The 18,975-nt window shown below is 42.4% G+C and overlaps 1 protein-coding gene across 1 annotated transcript in view; it reads right to left on the reverse strand.

The window, feature by feature from the left end:
• SMYD3 (SET and MYND domain containing 3) overlaps positions 1 to 18,975 on the reverse strand; it is a 706,638-nt gene that overhangs the window by 466,345 nt on the left and 221,318 nt on the right. The gene's annotated exons all lie outside the window — the stretch shown is intronic.

The following is an 18,975-nucleotide window of genomic DNA, read 5'->3' on the forward strand; positions in this document are numbered from 1 at the left end:
AATATATGGCAGTTTGTTCTATGGCAAAGACAGCTGGGTCCAAACCAAAGCCTGAATACTATTCTTTTCTCACTCTTTGTCTGACCTGACTTTTGAGTAAATGGATACATAATGTCAGTTGAGATTTAACATGAAATTACATTTAACATGAAATATTTCATTTGGTAATTTAACATAACCTTTTATAAACAGAAGTTCATTAAACAACGGGGCTAAAGTTAGTGCATGTATCTCCTAATGTGGTCTGTCTGCTTTAGTCTGTCACAAAATTCCAGCAGGCCCCACAATTAAGACATTACTGCCTGTCCCAAATGTTCCAAATACACAAACAGATGTAATTAATACAGACTAGTAATATATTTTAAAAACATATGGGATTTCAAAGGTAGCATTGGCTTTTCCTAATTTATGTTAACAGTTTTAAGCATTTGTTATCACAGTACTCCTGAAATAACATTAAACATTTTTGTCACAGTCCAGCTAAGCTTTTGAGTAGAGGATCAGTGCAGGCTTTTTTAGGCAGAAGCTCTGATAGGCTTTAAATTAAACTTATGATACGGCCCAGCAAGACAAGAGGGTGTTATGTGCTATCACCCCCAAAATATAAGCTAACTACTTGTGAATATGCACATAGTAATGGAAAGTGCCATCAAGTCACAGGTAACTAGGCTTCCCAAACCTCCTGCTCTGGCGGAAGACTTCTGGGTTCGCAGCCTCATCTCCCGCTCTTCAAAACTCTGGAAGCGGGGGTGGGGGGTGGGGGGGGAGAACATACCTTTAGGCTTCATGTTGTAGAGCTCCTGAGCAGTTTGCAAAATGTCTGCCCCTTTAAGGCTGGGCAGGAAGCAGGAAGCAGAAAGGGCTTCTGAGAACGGCCCCTCCCTTTCTTTGCTTTCATTTTCACAGGAAGTAGAGTTGTCCGGAGGAAGATCTGGTAAGTGTGTGTGTGTGAGAGGGAGGGGGCAGGGGATTCCCTAGTTTGGAGGCCCTCCCCCCCTTTAGAAAGCGTGGGGGGGGGAGGGAAATGTCTACTAGGCACTCTATTATTCCCTATGGAGAACGATTCCCATAGGGAATAATAGGAAATTGATCCGTGGGTATTGGGGGCTCTGGGGGGGCTATTTTTTGAGGTAGAGACACCAAATTTTTAGTATAGCATCTAGTGCCTCTCCCCAAAATACCCCCCAAGTTTCAAAACGATTGGACCAGAGGGTCCAATTCTATGAGCCCCAAAATATGGTGCCCCTATCCTTAATTATTTCCTATGGAAGAAAGGCATTTTAAAAGGTGTGCTGTCTCTTTAAATGTGATGGCAAGAACTCCCTTGGAGTTCAATTATGCTTGTCACATCCTTGTTCTTGGCTCCACCCCCAATGTCTCCTGGCTCCACCCCCAAAGTCCCCAGATTTTTCTTTAATTGGACTTGGCAACCCTACAGGTAACTTATGGCGACCCCGCAGGATTTTCAAGGCAAGAGTCATTCAGAGGTGGGGTTTGCTATTATTTCCAGGCTCTGTGTATAGTAGCCTTGAGCTTCCTTTGTGGTCTCCTATTCTAAGAGCTAACCATGACTGACCCTGCTTAGCTTCCAAGATCTGGCAAGATCAGACTAGCCTGGGCAATCCAGGTTAGAATAAATATACATATAAGAGAGCTCAATAGAAAGCAGCATATGCCTCATTCCAAGAACATTATGAAAGCTGCAGTTATGCTGATCTCCTATTACTGTGCATACAGCCTGACCCATTCATTTCAAGCTGATGTAACATAGAAAGCTGTTTCATTCATTGAAATGAATGAGGTAATTCACGTGGGCACAACTCCATGTGCAGACTCAATTTGGTTTATTTTCTTTTAAAAAAATAATTTTAATACAAACAATTAAACATAAAAAGATAATACATAATTAAAGAACCTACTTAACAAGCTGACATAACTTTTTCATAATCTATTTCCAAAGCAACTCAGTCTGTTAAACATCTTTGCCATTTTGTAAGACTGTTAGTTTAATCATTTGGTAAGTCTCTAAACTTTTTTTGTGCCCATTCTTGGACTCTAGGACTGGTAACCTGTTTCCAGTGCTTTGCAGATATAATTCCAACGGTGGTAATAAATGCAAAATGATACAGCATATATCATTGGGACTTTTGGTACATAGTTAAGCTAAGAAGTTTCAGTTGTTAGAGAGATTAGATCCAGAACTCCATGTGTACACTAGATATCAGATGCTGGATTGTGGTGTTCATGTTCATCTAACAAAGAATACTAGATTTTAAATTAAGCACTTTTTAGAATGGATGTTGACATGTCATGATCTTCTCAACGTTTCTTAAGAAAGCACTCATGCTATGTGGTTTTTGATTAAATTTCAGTTCTCAAGAAGCTTACTTGGAAAGTCATTAATTAATCTAATACTATTACCATATTCGTGATCTGATTTTATGTTATGTTTTGCACACTTAATGCCCGGACGCCTATATCCCCTACAGAGTTTTGTGCATCTTGTGAATTTGACTTCTCCCCACAACTTTTTACAATGCTGCCATTGTGTTGCATTCTTCTTTCTCACTTTAATATTATACATTATTATATTCTGCTTCCTATGACATCACTGACTACTTATCTCAGTATAGTTTAATAATCTGTCTGACATTTAAACAGATGGGTAATTTTTTATTAGTTTGTATATTTGCCAACCACCACAAGGGGCTAAACTAGTTCCCAAATTAAGCTCACACATAGCCACAGGAAGTCTCACAACAGGAATCAATATTGTGCTTAAGCTAAATCCTGTCTTCTTAAATTCATAGCTGGAAAAGTGTCAAATTCCTTTGGCCATTTAGAGCATATTAACACTTCACACACATACTGACTAAACACACAATATGTAATTTCAGTTTTAAGGGACTAAGGACACCTATGAGAAATATTTAAAAAGAAGGTTCACAGCTTCCAAAAAGTATCACTTTGAGAGCTGTTAAAGTCCACAAGTTATCCATGTTCAGTATTAACTCAGTTCACTCCCATATTGCTGTGAGAATCTTCCTAGGAAAACTTCATCATGTGCATTGAGGGAAAGGCCTACCTTTCTATCAATCTGTATACATATTTATTTTTCCCCCTGTAATGATGACTCAAGTCAACAATGCAGAAATAAGCATGTGACACTACACCATTTTAGACTGCTATTCTTAATGACAATTCAAAGAGAAACATCTCAGTTCCGGGCAATTTGTGGTTGCTTTGCAAATCCAGGAATTTTTTGGATGTGGTAGATGATCTATATCTATTTTTATGTAGTTTCTAGACTGGTTTGGGACTGAAACTGCCTTGGTTGTACTGGTAAGCAGGACAAAGTAAGTATGGACCTAATTATTATCTTGGACCCTTCCATGGCTTTTGATGCCACTGACCATGGTATCCTTCAGGAGCAGTTAGCTGATCTAAAGACCAGGACATCAGCTAGTTCCAATCCTAGAAGGTAGAACTGGGAGACAGCATTTATACTGCTGGGATCCACAAAGTTCTATATTAACATCAAGATGTAACCAATGGGAGAAGTTGTCCAGGAATGTGACAAAGTGCCATCAATGTGTAGATATACCTAGCTCTGTTCCTTGTCATCTGATTCAGATGAGTCAGTGGATGTCAAACCAATATCAAGAAGTGGGTCACTAAATTAAAGTCCAATCCAGACACAGGTGCTTTGTTTATTTATTCATTCAAATTTTTAGTAGCTGCTCACCCAAAGGATCTCATGGCAACTTACAACATCAAAACAAATAAAGTAAAAACAATATAAAAACAAATACAAAATATTAACATTAAAATATTAAACTATTAGAAATATGGCTATCACCATACCACTAATAGAAACAGCCCAAATGTGGTTAACCTCCAAAGGCCAACCTAAACAAATCAGCCTTGCATGCCCTACAGACACTAAAAAAGTCCAGCAGGGCCGTGTTATCTGAGAGTGAATTCCACAGAGTAAGGGACACAACAGAAAAGGCCCTTTCCTTGGTGACAGTTAACCAAGGCATCCTGGGGCCGGAAGCCTGCAAGAGGCCCCTAGAGAATAACCAAAGGGATCATGGAGAGTTGTGACAAAAGTGGCAGTCCTTTAAGTATGAAGTTCCCAGACCATTAAGAGCTTTAAAGTTTAGCACCAACACCCTGAATTGGATCTGGAAACTAACTGGTAGCCAGTGCAGCTGCTGCAGAATTGGAATAATATAAGCTGATCATGATTTTCCAGTTAGCAACCTGGCAACTGCATTCTGCAACACCTGTAATCTCCAAAGTGTTTCAAAGGTAGCCCTATGTAGAGTGAATTGCAATAGTCCAGTCTGGAGGTGACTGCTACATGGATCAATGTGGTAAGGACAGACTCAAACTAATAAACAGTCAGCTGGTGGGACTGGCATAGGTGAAAAAATGCTGACTGTGCTACCATGGACACTTGTTTATCCAATGACAGCACAGAATCCAACCATACCTCAAGGCTTTTCACAGTCTACAGCTGTCTGCTGGACACCATCAAGCCTTGGGAGTGGCCCTCCAGCTAGCATCTCAACCTTTCCCAGCTATGTGACCTCTGTCTTAGATGGATACAACTTCAGTCAGCTCCCCTTTAACCACTGGCATCGTGATAGTGATGAGAGACTTGCCACCGGATATTTATCCAGCAGGAGGAAGAGCTGAGTGTCATCAGCATATTGATGGCATCCAACTCCAAACCTCCTGGCAATCTCAGCAAGAGGGTGCATATATAAATAACATCAAAGAGAGGGTTGAATTTTGTGGGACTCCATAATTCAAGTCTTGTTGAAAAGACTCTCCTCCTCGATAACAACCCTCTGAGAGCATCCCGGGCAGTGCCCCCTACCCCCAGGGAGACAAGGCTGTTGATCAGGAACAAATGGTCAACTGTATCAAAGACCACTGATAAATCCACTGATAAGAGGGGATTGGATAAACATAAGGAGCAGAGGTCCATCAGTGGCTATTAGCCACAGTGTGTTGTTGGAACTCTCTATCAGGGGCAAGTGATGCTCTGTATTCTTGGTGCTTGGGGGGGGGGGGCAAAGTGGAAAGGCATCTAGCCCCACTTGTGAACCTCATGATGGCACCTGGGTTTTCTGGCCACTGTGTGACACAGAGCGTTGGACCGAATGGGCCATTGGCCTGATCCAACATGGCTTCTCTTCTTATCCAGAAGGATCAACAGTGCCAGCATGCCTTTATCTAGATAAAAACAGAAATTGTCAACTAAAGCAACCAGGGCTGTCTCAGTCCCAAAGCCAGACCAGATGCCTGATTATTTAAAAGGGTAGTGGCTACTGAAAGAGTCAATGACAAACTGAGGAGTCAGCTTCTTCTGGATGGGGTGGCACTTAAAGAAACACATTCTTAATTGGGGGATGCTTATAACTAGAAATCCAACTCTTGTCTGGGGCACTAATATGCCCCACAAGGCCATGCTTGTGAGGGTGAATCTGTCATTTTCAGCTTTCAATGTTTAGTTCTGTAATTTTGGATTTTATATAATTTTAATTTGGTTTTAACTGTTGATTGTCTGTTTCTGTGACGTAACCCGCCCTGTTATGGGAAAGGTGGGCTATGAATGAATGATACCTTTAGGTGGGATACCAACTGGAGATTTCCTTTGATTTAGGCATAGTATCTATGCTCTTATCACAACCTGGTTGCATTACTATAATGTGCTTTATATGAGACTGCTTCAAAAAGATTGATCAAATATGGCAGCCAGACTGCTGACTGACATAGGTAGAGAAAGCATATTATGCAAATCTTGAAAGAATTTCACTGTCTGGTCTTTCTCACTGTTAGGACTTGTGCCTAGCCTTCTGAGTTTTATGTGTCTGTGAAACATGACTGTTTGCTTCTTGTTAATAGGTATATATTTTTAAAAAATCTGAACTGGATTATTTTGCCTTTTAAAATTACACATTATATTTTATGCTATTATGTTTCTGCTTTAATTCTACTATTTCTATATCTGCTAATCAACTAGTTTATTAATGAATTGATGTTATTGTTATTTTAGCATGAAGTGGCACCTTTAAGACCAATGAAAACTTGGTTTATACTGAGAATTAAACTTTGTTGGTCTTAAATGTGCTACTAGACTCAAACTTTGTTCTGTTGCTTCAGACCAACATGGCTACTTACTTGAATCTATTGTTATTATTATTTTATTATTGTTTTTTTTCAATATTGTTGTAAGCTACTTCAGGCACATCTGTGAAGAAATGACAGATAAATAAGCAAGTATGCTTGGACATATCTCCATTTAAAAAAAATCCCCACTGAATACACATGGAATGCTAGTATGTCAAGAAGAAAATGGTGCACCGTAGTTCTATATGTTAATGGAGCTGTTATGCATGGTAGAAGGGTGCATTTCAGCAAATGATCTCAGATCAGTCTTCTCAAGTTCTACAACTCAGAGAGGCTGCATCAGGGTCTTTTCCCACACATTTGAATCCAATCTTCAAAAGAACTTGGTAAATGTTTGCCAATAGCAATTAAAATATTCAGAATGCTAAAATTATAAAATCCTAATGCAGAACGGTACCAGACAAAAGGGTCCCAAGGAGGTAATACCTGCCACTTTAGTGGCTGCATGCATACTGATGAGCTAAACATTATGTTTTTGCAACAGAGCAAATATACCCCCAGATGTTTTAGAGCAACAAAACAGCACAGAGGAAAGATCTAAGTCCTCCCCACCCACCCATTCACTGCAGTTCCAGTCCAAACCAGTCTCCCAGATTCCTGGGAAGTGTAGAATTTTAGACCACGCCTCTCCATCTGACCTGAGCCATCCCCGAGGAAAACATAATATGGAGTTAGGCACTAAACCAGAGGCTCTCACCGTACATTGTAGTAATTAATTCTATAAATTTATTATACACTGTTTGGTATTTCTTTGTTTGAATCTAATGCAATCAATTGTATTCAAGATAATATTTATTAGTGTTACCCAGTTTTGTTACAAATTTCAACAGATATTTGTCATAGGGTTTGCTTCAGAGAAAAATATCATCCTCTTTCCAATTGGTCATCCCTCTTCTTGATAGGAACACAGTACTACAAATGACTTCTTGGCAGTATTCAGTGGACTATTATTTACAAAAAAACAATTCCCAGGGGGAAAACAGAGTAAAAATGTTTTTTTCCCCTATGCTTCTGTCTGAACAGACTATTTTTGGCTTTAGCCAAGACAGAACTACTCAGTGAACTTTCATGATCAATGTCAAGTTCCTGCAGCTTTGAAAACATTTTTAAAAGAACAAAAGGAAGCACTTGACAAGAGTCTGGGGTTGATATAAATACACCCAGTTCATAGGAGGCCAATGAGGAGCCAATTAAGGTGTCTAACTAAAAAAGAAAAGCATTAATAAATATATGGGAACCGTTTAATCATTCTGTTATTAACAATTTCAGTCAAAGCAATACGGTCCAATTTTTATTTTTAATTTTTAGAATACCATTTCAATTAACTATTTCACATCAAATGCCAGGAGTGGTCAAACTGTGGTTCGGGAGCCACATGTGATTCTTTCACACATATTGCGCAGCTCTTGAAGCCCTCACCACCCCGTCAGCTGGCTTGGAGAAGACATTTATCTCTTTAAATCACTTCTCCAAGCCAGCCAGCAGCTTGGAGAATGCATTTGAAGTTAAAGTTGCTTTCTTCCCACCTCTGCCTCCCTACTCCCTTCCCCCATCTATTTACCTGTCTGCTTCCCTTCCTCCCTCCTTTCTGGGTCTCAAACAACTGATGTTCATGTCTTGTGGCTCTCAAACATCTGATGTTTATTCTATGTGGGTCTTAGTTAAGCAAGTTTGACCACCCTTGTCATATGCCTTCATAGAAAAGCTGAGTTCTGAAACTTCAGCATGGAAAAAAAGAGCTGAATGAATAAATCCAGTTACGGAGGGAGCAAGATCCAACTGTAATACCATGTCCTGTACTCAAGTTAACTGCTAACTGAAGCTGAGATCTCTCCATTCCTGATGGAAATGACAAAATAACCACATAGTGACTTATACTTATCATTGTGTGTAGACAGTTTGTTTTTAATTAAGATCTGAAAATTTACCATATTCCACAGAACTTCCACTGCACAACTCTTCCAGATTCTTCCATAGGATGTGTTACCTCAAATCTCCCCACTTGGAACCCCATTTGAAAGAAAAGTATTAATTATGAAAACACGATGATGATGACTGATGAAGTGAAGCTGCCCAGGTCATGATGACACCAATTCTAATCCAGAATAATGAGCATCAATAAAAGTTTTGTAATCATTTCTATTGTCTTTTCACCCCCTTAGCTTCTCAATAAATTGATGGGGTACCTGGGCTCTAACACTGGAGAGAGGGATGCTGAAAGCAATTCTGTCAGCTGCCCAGATCATTTCCTCATTCTGTGGAATTCACTGCCGCAGGAGGTGGTGGCGGCCACAAGCATAGCCACCTTCAAGAGGAGGTTAGATAAAAATATGGAGCAGAGGTCCATCAGTGGCTATTAGCCACAGTGTGTGTGTGTGTGTGTGTGTGTATATATTTGGCTGCTGTGTGACACAGAATGTTGGACTGGATGGGCCATTGGCCTGATCTAACATGGCTTCTCTTATGTTCTTATGTTCTTATGTTCAGATCTCAACTAGGAACACCAACCATATTAACACGAAAATCTCTCAGAGCCATCAGAAAGCAATTCGGATTCATCTGGCTCCCAGGTGGATCATTTTAATAGACACCCCCTCCTCCATGCAGAGTATTGGTATTAACTGGCATTAATAACAGCTGGGACTGCTCCACAGATCTCTCAGAAGGAGAGATTCTGTGTCCCTAAGCTTTAGAATACAGAAGTGTAGCAGCTCAATCTTGGGAGGCAGGGACAGTGTCAGCATTCTGAGTCTTTCTCCACTTTGAAAGGGAAGAAGGACAAAAAAGGACAGTTTGCCCAGGAACACATCTACCCATCCAACCCTCCATTCAAAACAGTAGTAGTGTTTTGGTTAACTGATTTCCTTATAGTCCAGATACACAACAGGATCTACTGGATATTTTTATGCTCGAACTATGTTTTTCTTTCTTCACCAAATGGATGCAATATAACATGGTTTCTTATTCTTGTAGAATTGTAAATTCCATCAAAGACACTGACACTCCAATGCCTCCCTGAGAAATATTTTCCCACTTGGCCTTATTCACCCAAACAGCCCAGAAGTTTTAAACTTCTTGGCCCCGATCCAGTCCCATTTTGAGGAGCATTTAAGTAACAGAATTGCATTCTATTCTATCACCTCACTGTTTTACACTTAATTTCAGCATGTGTAAAGGAGGCCTTAATATTGCACAATTAAAAACTTAAAAAGTGTGAACAAGTTCTTTTCCAGAACAAATAAATATGCAAGGAATAATCTGGAAAGTCAGCAGAGCATACAGGAGGGTCAATTATATCAATAACAGTTTTTCCCAAAAAAGGAAAGCCAAGCAATGTAACAGTTTATAGAAAAGATTACAAAATTTAAACAAACTTTACAAATTAAATGTTTATTATGGTATTAAAGAACAGACTAACACAACTTAAGTAAATGTTGAACTTAAGAAGCACCCAATTTAAAAGAAAGCAAAGTATGCTTGAAAAGAATAACAAAGAAGATTCAGGAAACCATACAAAGTTCTCAACTGATAAAGGAACTCCGTAACAATATTAGGCCCTCATTGTCTCCTTATTCTGGATTTGGACAAGAGAGCAGATGGAGGATTCACAACTCCTCTTTTTTCTCTTGTGTACCCAATCTAGCACTCTTTAGCGTGTAATAGTGACAGAACAAAAATAAATACCACTTTAGAGATAATAAACCTTAAAGATGAACATAACAGAAAAACCAGCTATAAAGGATAGGTTATGTAAATAGGTATAGAAGGAGAACCAAAGAACCAATGGCCCCATTTCAGATGCAAGCCACAGACCTAGGCTGTCATAAAGAGATTTCTTATACATTCTAACGAGCAGTCAATAGTCATCATGATAAGTGCTCGTTAATCAATACTACTCAGTCAATTTAATTTAGCTACGAGACATTTCTTCACCAGATATCTTGTAACAACTAATTTGTTTGTATAGGAATTTTTGGCAATACTATACATGCAGAGGCTGTTCAAAGAACTCCCAGTAACAGCGAGTGGGATACAGTTACACCTAGCAATGTGCTATTCCATTACTTAAGGTTATATACAATATTAGTAAGCTTTAATTACATATCTCCCATGTTGGAACAGTGCTAAGATATGTCACCATCACACAAGGAGTCAGTTTGGATTTCCCCTGTGACAGAAGACACTAAAAAGCACATATCCTTTCCTACCTGTAATCTAGACTATATTTTATCAGAATCTAGACTATATTTTACCAGTTTGTAATGGAAAACCTCATCATTTTGAGCAGTGCTACAGAAAGCAAGATATTTAAGTGGGCAGGGAGAAGAATTGTGCTTCAATACATTTATTTATTTATTTATGATTTGTATCCCGCCCTACCCACAAGTGGCTCAGGGTGGCTCCCAACAATTATTCAGACATAAAATTAAACAAATATTTGAATATATAAACAATTAAAACATTTAGAACAGTTAAAACCTTAAAACCATTAAACATTCCAAAACTATGTGAACAGGAGTTTGGCAAAGCTACATTGAGTTTCTCGTCTCAGCTAGGTGTAAGCTAGCCGGAAGAAGGTCGTCTTACAGGCCCTGCGGAACTGAACAAGGTCCCGCAGGGCCCTCACCTCCTCCGGCAGCTGATTCTACCATGTAGGGGCCATAACAGAGAAGGCCCTGTCTCTAGTGGATTTTAAGCGGGCTTCTTTTCGCCCAGGGATAGCGAGAAGATTTTGGGTTCCCGATCTCAGCACTCTCTGGGGAACATGTGGGGAGAGACGGTCCTTCAGGTAGGCAGGTCCCAGGCCATATAGGGCTTTAAAGGTAATGTCCAGCACCTTGTACCGAACTCGGTACATCACTGGAAGCCAGTGCAGGGTCCGAAGACCCGGCCGAATGTGTCCCCACTTTGGGAGACCCTATAACAGCCGGGCCGCAGCATTCTGCACCAGCTGCAGTTTCCGAGTTCGGGACAGGGGCAGCCCCATGTAGAGGGCATTGCAGTAGTCCAACCTCAAGGTGACCGTAGCATGGTTCACTGTTGCTAGGTCATCGCGCTCCAGGAAGGGGGCCAACTGCCTTGCCCGCCTAAGATGAAAAAACGCGGACTTGGCAGTGGCTGCTATCTGAGCCTCCATCTTTAGAGAAGGCTCCAATAGTACCCCCAGGCTCTTGACCTTCTCCGCCGCCGTCAGCGGCGCACCGTCAAAACCTGGTACGGGGATTCCCCCCCCCCCCCCGGTCCCCAACGACCCAAGCAAAGGACCTCTGTCTTCGCAGGATTTAGTCTCAGTCCACTCAGTCTGAGCCACTCAGCCACGGCCTGTAGTGCCCGATCCAGATTTTCCGGGGCGCAGACCGGTTGGCCGTCCATCAGCAGATAGAGCTGGGTGTCATCAGCATACTGGTGACACCCCAGCCCATACCTTCAGGCAATCTGGGCAAGGGGTCGCATATAGATGTTAAATAACATCGGGGAGAGAACCACCCCTTGGGGCACACCACAATCGAGTGTGCACCTTCGGGATAGCTCCCCCCCCAATCGCGACCCTTTGTCCTCGACCATCAAGGAAAGAGGAAAGCCACTGTAAAGCCAACCCCTGAATCCCCACGTCGGCAAGGCGGCATGTCAGTAGCCGATGGTCGACCGTATCGAACGCAGCCTCTTACAGTGCCTTTTGGCCCTGATCATCAGTGGTGGTGTCTTATCCTTGCAAATGTCACCATCTCCCAGCAAGCAAGCAGGTGTAAAGACATCCCTCTCCATAGCATCTCTTTTCAGGGAGAGCTAACATCAGAGTTCAGTGCTTTACAATTACTGCAATCTTCCTCTGTCCATATTCAGATCCGCGGCTGATCTTGAACTGGTGAACTAAAGAGCTCCAAGTGGGATTCTGGCCAGTGGAGGAAGCTCCATCTTCTGCAGCCTTCTGGATCACATTTGCTGACTGGTCAGAAGATAGCTTTTGCCCTACCATGCTGTATACTTGATACAACAACCCAACAGGTCTAATATCTTTAGTGCCCAGCATCTTTTGAGCCTTTTGTAAACAATAGCATTGATTGCTGTTGATCACAAAGATGATGTAGAATGCACTGCCAAAAAGATAAATAAGTGGGTTCTAGGTGAAACCAAGCTTGAACTCTCTCCCTAAAAGCTAAAATGATTGAGCTGAGGCTCTTATACTTTGGTCACTTCATGAGAAAACAAAACTCTTTGGAAAAGACACGTTTAGTCATGGGTCTAAAAGACATATTTAGTCATGAGTCAAGGAAAAGTCATCAATACTGCAGGGCTTGTTCAAGACCAGGACCACCTTTCCTAGTATGTGCCCCAGACAGCATTGTGCTCAGGAGACCAACACCTACTCTGGCCCAAAGAGTGTCCAGCTGTCCTCAACTAGAGCCAGGATCTTCTCAGTCCTGGCTCCAACTTGGTGGAACTCTCTGCCTACTACCATTAGGGCCTTGCAAGATTTGTTACAATTCTGCAGGTCCTGCAAGGCAGAGATGTTCTGGTGAGGTCAGCTATGGTTTTTAACAGCATGCAGTTTATTAGCTGCTTTCTCCCCCTCCCCCACCATGCTAATAGGCTTTCCAGCTACCTGCTGAGGGCAGTAATTACCCCAATTTTGGGGCCTCCAACCCACCACTATCAAACTGGCCTATGGGGGAGCCCCTCCCCTGAAGAGCACGGGTACACAACAATGTTCCCGGCATGATGACATCACCCAGAAGTCATATTATGTCGGACATGTGTGTGGGGGGGTGCTCTAGTATTTAAGAAAATGCTAGAGCATCCACCTGCAATGTGCCCAATGTGATAACGCCACTTCCGGGTGACGTCATGATGCTGGGCATGACACGGTGTGCCAGTGCTCTTTGGGAGTTTCCCCTGCTGAGAGTCAGTAAGAACTGGCAACCCTACATACTAATGTTAATTGGGGGGTTAAAATTTTGTATCATGGTACTATGTAGTTGTTAGGATTGTATGGCTTGGTATTTTTAGATTGTTTTAATGTATTTCTTGTACGACTTGGTTGTACACTGCCTTGAGCCTAACCTGCAGGAAGGGCAGTATAAAAGTTTGATGAAATAAATAAGACAGCACTTCTATTTGTCTTTGGTCTTTGATATAACCCATTTCATTTCCCTTTCTCAACTGTCTCCACTGTGATCCATGATGACACAAGGTTAACTCTAGTGACTCTTTTTACTAATGAGTACTTGTACTAAGGGGTGGTGGGGGGTGGGCTCCCTCTGGGAATCCTACCCCCCCAGGGAAAGTGCATGCGCAATACATAGCCTCTCCTCTCCCGGTGTAGTGAACGCCGCGTGGTCACTGTCTGGCTATGCCTGGCAGATGGTCACTGCAATGGCCTCTCCTGCATTACTGCATCCGTAGCAACACCTTCTCGCTGGTCCCCCCCGTTTTCACAGAGTTTGCTACGTCATGGTGCGACCGAATTGTCCGGCGGTATAACCGGATGGGCAGGCTGGGCCCACCAACTTCGTCAGCCTAAGAGAAGGAAAACTCTAACATCAAACCCGGGCAGATAGAGCTCGTTAATGTAACACCTACCACCTGGAGGACTCACTGCCGGCGTCCCGGCTTACTGGGCCATGGCAGATGACCCCCAGGTGAAAGGGTGGAGCCAGTACCGCGCACACTGCGCTTCACCTAAAAAATTCCTCTGCGCAGGCCTGAAGGGCATATCCACACACACAACCCACAACGCATCAAGTCCTGCAGCGATAGGCAAGGGGCGAAACGGCAGGTGGAAGGTGCCACTGGAAGCCGCAGTCCCGATCCTGCATGTAGGCGGTTCAGGATATTGGTCGCCTGATGCTAACCCGGAGACGAAAGCATCTTTCGGCAGCACCCTGAACGACCAAGCAGCCTTATCTAGGGACAGCACTGCTTGCTCCACACGGAGAGGGGCCTAGAAAAGGTGGCCTAAACAAAGCTCGTCTCCCCCACCCCAGTTGGCTAGCCGCGGTCAACGGGCATCCTTACTTGCGGTCGAAAAATAACAACAAAGAAAAGGCATGCACCTGCCTCACAAAGTGTGCAAAGACTAAAGCTTGCGTGTTGGAACATCAGAACCATGCTTGACACAGTAGGCAGTGGTCGCCCTGAACGACGCTCTGCTCTAGTTGCCCACGAACTTCTCAGGTTGAATATCGACTTGTACTAATGAGTACCCATACAATGTTCATCTTTCTTATCACAAATATTGAGAGGGGGGGTTATTACACAAAATGGTACTCTCAATAGCTATAAATAGCATTCTGCATGCTACTTGCTGCTTATATCCAGTCAGAACGTTACATAGTGCTCCTGTAGACCCTATTGATAGGGTTGCCAATCCCCAGGTGGGCAAACAAACAAACAGAAAAGGCACACGGCTGAAATTACTGAAATTACCTATCAGGCATCCAGTCAGCATTGAGACTCATGGCAAGAATTATCTTTGAATTTATTGAAGCAGAGTCACCCCAATTTGAATAGCCAACGAAACAGACCAGTGAAACGGCCAGCTCCAGAGCGTGGCCCCATCATCGGAATGTATTGGGGATTTTTTTGCTGCATCTCCACCCACTTGCCATCTCTAAAATGTGGACTGGTTCCTGATATGAACTTTATGATGTTTGCAACGGGGAAGAGAGTCATATATATATTGCAGGATTTTGATCCGCTTGACTGCAGCTTTTGCACGAGCCTTTGTTGTCATATAAGATTACTGTACACATGTATCGGTACACTTTTTGAATGTTCTAATTTTTGTATTCTTTGTACACTTTGTGCTAAGGAATTTTACTTCACCAATTTTACTACACCAGTAATTTCAGGAATTTTACTACACCAGTAATTTCAGCTGTGTGCCTTTTCTGTTTGTTGGGTTCCTATTCCACAGCTTCCTCTACGTGCTATTCAATCCCGAGGTGGGGGCAGGGGATCCCCAGTTTGGGGGCCCTTCCCCTGCTTCAGGATCATCAGAAAGTGGGAGGGGAGGGAAATGTCCACTGAGGACTCCATTATTCCCTATGGAGACCAATTCCCATAGGGTATAATGGAGAATTAATCCGCAGGTATCTGGGGCTCTGGTGCTGTTTTTTTATATGCTATTTTCAGCATAGCATCCAGTGCCTCTCCCCAAAATACCCTCCAAGCTTCAAAAGGATTGGACCAGGGGATACAATTCTATGAGCCCCAAAAGAAGGTGCCACTATCCTTCATTATTTCCAATGGAGGGAAGGCATTTAAAAGGTGTGCGGTCCCTTTAAATGTGATGGCCAGAACTCCCTTTGAAGTTCAATTATTCTTGTCACAATCTTGCTCCTGGCCCCGCCCCAAAGTCTCCTGGCTCCATCCCCAAAGTTCCCAGATATTTCTTGAATTAGACTTGGCAACGCTATCTATTGAGGAATGGAGTAGAAGCACCAAAGCTTAATTGACCCATTCAATTGATTCTCCTGACAATGTGCCACTTCAAAATGAGAACAGCAGATCTGAACTACCCAATATTAAAACTTCCATCCCATGAAATGACATGCTACTCTTCTATGTACAGGGAACCTGTATTGTGAAACAGCACAGTCCTAGCAGGGTTGTATCATGTTATTTTCTGTATCAATTGGTCAGCTCTTAGTACAACAACTGAAATTACTGGACCTGTGTAATACATCAGTACTTGACAAGGCTGAACCTCAGGACCAAGTAATGGCATGATCTCATTATAATATCCCTGCCATCTTTTAACAACTCCTCCATTGTTTTCTGTTCTTGTGCCTGAGGTTTATGGTTTATAGTTTTATTTTTATTATCCAGCATGATCTCATTTTTGGCACTATCTAAATAATGAGGATACTCACCGTGCGGTTTAACAGCAGAAGTAACTGCCTTATTCAAATGGATGAGTTTTGTAAGGGTTATTTCCATCTAGGGATGCCATAAGAACACTGTGATCATATCCAACTTCATGTTAAAACTGGCCTATTTAACTAAAGAAATGTTTATCACACATCTGGCAAGAAAAAGGGGATTTGTCAACACTGTACATCTTTTCATTGTACTTTTTCAAAGATGAATGTTTCTACATATGGAAAAAGAGAGATAACAAAAAGGTACTAAAACTGTTTATTGCCATGGTTTAATTTGTCTCTGTGGTGCAGCTTTCATTTATTCAATGCAATATAATTTTACTATGGCAACAGTTGTACTGTATCAGATCACATTCTCTGGTATGAAAATGCAATTCTCCCTCCCATGTCCCTCCAATCCTCTCCACAACACTTGAATTTTATTGGAGCTTCCCTTTAAAATACCAGTTTTCTATATTTTTATCTCTGTGATAACAATGCATATGCAAATTCTCCCTTGGATGGCAAGGATATTTTTTTCATTTATATTTAATATAGCAAACCATCTCTTTTGAAGGCTCAATTAAAATACTCAAGAAAACCTTCGGCAGTTAAAAGGTTAATGAATGAAATGGATGACTGGACTGAAAATAAAAATCACTGTTTAAAAAAACCCGCTACACCAGGAGAATTAGGCACAACATCATCCTGTAACCACTGAGAATTCTCAACTGTAAAATAAAGCCTTGTACTTCCAGCATTTTCATTAGTTTTCCAGTAGTGCCAGACGCAGCATGAATTATAATGACCTAGAAAGGCAGTGGTTTGCTCCCTTTAAAGAGCATACACTGTACAGAGAGAGAAGCCTCTTTGGAGGGGTGGGGGAAGACTGGGCAGGTTATTAGCTTATGTATAAAGCTATGTACCTGAGCACTTAAAAATTATATTTTCCTCATTACTGAACATGATATGGATCATGCCAGACAATACATGCCTCCAAGAATGAACCAAACTGAACTTCAAATATTTGTTTTACAGACTTGCAATAAAAATAAAATAAAGCAGAATAATGTATCACATATTTCCCAGGAAGAACATTCCTGTTTGAGGCACTTGGTGCAATTTTTTTTACTGACAGTTGTATTAAGCTTTAGGAACACCAAAGGTTAAACAAGGAAGTAAATGCAAGTCAACCAAGTCCTGATGTCCATGCACAGAAAAAGCGATCCGGAGTAAAATGTGACACAACTCATATAGCTATAATTTGGAAGATCAACTTCAGATGGAACTAAATAAATACGTATGTACCAGAGGTGACTCTTGAGGGTGGCAAGGGATCAATAGACACCACTCCAAGAACATTTTCTGCTACCTCTTGCCATTCCACACATTGGAAGAGAATCATAATATAGCTTCATATGTTGCACAATGGAGTGAAAGGGTGGGTGCATGAATATTCCAGTCTTAAGCTAGTACAATAGAAACTGTAAAACATGCTGATCAAGATAGTATCAATAAAAATAAGGCAGGGGCCTGTAGGCCAGGCTCTCAAACCAAAGGGGTTTTTCATCAGACCATCTGTCCAGTTAGCCCAGTATTGTCTGCTTGGCTTTGAATTTCAGTGTCTCAACTACAGATTATTCCCAGCTCCCTTAACAGAGATCTGTAGTTTACCAGAGATCGGTCTGAATTTAAAGTGTTACAACACATCAGTCAGTTTTATATTAGGAAATAATCATCCCCACTCTCCTCCTCAATTTCCAATTCAGCAACAGAGATCAGCAAAGCTAATGGAGGAACATAACTTTTCAATCAGTAAGCCTGAAGTTAGATCACACTCTACCTATATGTGATAGGGTTGCCAGGTCCAACTCAGGAAATATCTGGGGGCTTTGGGGGTGGAGCCAGAGGGAAGGATTCCTGCGATTTCACTTCCAGGTCAAAGTAAAGTGATGTCACTTCCAAAGCTCCACCCCTTTTGATGATGTCACTTCCAGCACACTGCACTTTCAGAGTACTCCCCCAAACCTACCTCTTCCTCTGAAGTCATGGATGAGGATGTAGGGTTGCCAACTCCAGATTGGGGAATTCTTGGAGACTTGGGGGGTGGAGACTGGGAGGACAAGGACCTCAGTGGGGTACACCATAGTGTTCTTCCTCAAAGCATCCATTTCTACATGCACCCCCTTGCCCAGATTGCCTGGAGGTATGGGTTGGGTTGTCACCAGTACGCTGATGACACCCAGCTCTATCTACTGATGGACAGCTGGCCTGACTGTGTCTCAGAAAATCTGCACCTGGTGCTACAAGCCGTGGCTGGATGGCTTAGGCTGAATAGATTGAAGCTCAATCCAACGAAGACAGAGGTCCTTTGCTTGAGTCGTGGTGGTCTGGGAAGAGAAATACCCCTACCGGCATTTGACGGTGCAACACTGGCAATGGCGCACAAGGTCAAGAGCTTGGGGGTTGTACTGGAGCCTGCCTTGACAATGGAGGCCCAGAGAGCAGCCACTGCTAAATCCACGTTTTTCCATCTTAGGCGGGCAAGGCAGTTGGTCCCCTTCCTGGAGCACGGCGACCTGGCAACAGTGATCCATGCAACGGTCACCTCGAGACTGGACTACTGTAATGCCCTCTACATGGGACTGCCATTGTGACGAACCCAGAAGTTGCAGCTAGTACAGAACCCGACCGCCGGCTGATACTGGGACTCCCCAGGTGGGAGCACATTCAGCCAGGACTGCAGGAACTGCACTGGCTGCCAATAGTATACCGGATTCGTTACAAAGCGCTGGTTATTACCTTTAGAAGAAGAAGAAGATAGAAGATATTGGATTTATATCCCGCCCTCCACTCCGAAGAGTCTCAGAGCGGCTCACAATCTCCTTTACCTTCCTCCCCCACAACA

The sequence above is a fragment of the Heteronotia binoei genome, chromosome 1, assembly GCF_032191835.1.
Source record: "Heteronotia binoei isolate CCM8104 ecotype False Entrance Well chromosome 1, APGP_CSIRO_Hbin_v1, whole genome shotgun sequence".
Classification (NCBI taxonomy): Eukaryota; Metazoa; Chordata; class Lepidosauria; order Squamata; family Gekkonidae; genus Heteronotia; species Heteronotia binoei.